This window comes from Amborella trichopoda, chromosome 9 (assembly GCF_054954075.1).
Source record: "Amborella trichopoda isolate Santa Cruz 75 chromosome 9, AtrichopodaSantaCruz75HAP2 v2.0, whole genome shotgun sequence".
NCBI classification, from domain to species: Eukaryota; Viridiplantae; Streptophyta; class Magnoliopsida; order Amborellales; family Amborellaceae; genus Amborella; species Amborella trichopoda.
Window position 1 is genome coordinate 7,640,001 of NC_142344.1, and position 1,604 is coordinate 7,641,604.

Below are 1,604 nucleotides of genomic sequence, written 5' to 3' on the forward strand. Positions count from 1 at the left end.
TAATTTTTTTATCAAAATACTCTTAAAAGTCTCAACTATTTAATATTTTATTTATGAGCTATGTTAAGGTGTTCATACTACAGAGCATTTTATAATGTACTCAACAAATTGTGGGAGTGATGTCACACCCATGCTAATGACAAAAAATCTTTATTACTTAAAACAATACCCCATATACAAAACAATAATATATAAGTATCAAAAATTTGTTCAACACCGTTATAAAATACTCTATAGTTTGAACACCCTAACATAACCCTTTAACCTTTTATTTATTTATCAAAATAAACTTAAAATATCAACTACTAGAACTCATGATAACAGGGAGTTTTATATGTGCAATCCTAGATACACATGTCCAAATGGTTCTCTTCAAAAAGTTCACCTTAGAGATGGATTCAGAATCCAAAACACATGGTAAGTCACTTTAGACGCCTTTTTGCTTTAGATTCATGGATTTATAGTCCAAAATTTGTGAAGATCTAATGGTCAAAGAGTTAAAGTGAATAGTCCAAAATTTAAATTTTGAAAAAAAACCTTTAAGATATAAAATCTATTTTTTTTTCATGTTCATAATCAAGGTTGAAATCATGGACCTATCAAATCTTAGATCCAAAATCAAATGGATTTATGAAAGGTGTGGTTTGTATAGAGCCGAGGCTCTAAACAATCAAAGTAAAATACACCTTCAAATAGTATCGAGAAATATAGTTTCAATACTAGAAATCATTGTGATAGCTTTAAAATATATTTTCGCCTTCAATTATAAAATGTAACGCTTCAAAAATTATGTAGATCGAACAGATATATAAAAATTTGAAAATTGACGGTCCAAAAATGCGTCACAAGATGAACTATTTTTAAAACGAAATCCATTTTTTTCTCATGCCCATGCGTCTTGAAGTCTAGATGATCAATTTGAGGATATTTTGGCATCAAAACAACCTCTTTAAGTGAAAATTTTGAAGTGGGCTCTAATTTGATTGTTTAGAGCCTCGGCTTTATATAAACTTTTTCCTTTATGAAAAGGACCTCATTTGAACAGGTGCACTTTGACACATCGAATCCTACCCCGGTATAATATGATGAACATCATTATGCCAACCATGACTCATGGTTATTTTGCTATAGCGAAAAAAATAAATAGGCTTAAGGTGTGGTCAAGACGGCCGGTGGCACAACATGAGTCTTGAGTTCTATTCCTACCATAAGTAAGGACTATTTTTGGATTATTACCTGAAAAAAAAAGAAAAAAAAAAAATAGAATTAAAGATGCAGCTAAAAACTCCATTGAAAAAGGTTGTTTTAATGTTGAAAAACCTTCTATTTGATCACCTCGACATCAAGGTGTATGAATATGAAAGAAAGAAAAGATTTTGAATCACAAAAATAGTGCATATTGCAACACATTATTTAGACCGTCTATTTTCAAGATTTTGATATATTTATAGATCTACTTGATTTAACTATTTTTTGAATTTAAAATTTTATATTTAGATATAAAAATAGATTTTCAGATGATCCTAAAATTTTTTTACACCAAAACTACGTATTATGATAAAAATTGGAGGTGCTCATTGTTTAAGGTTGCAACCTCATAGAAA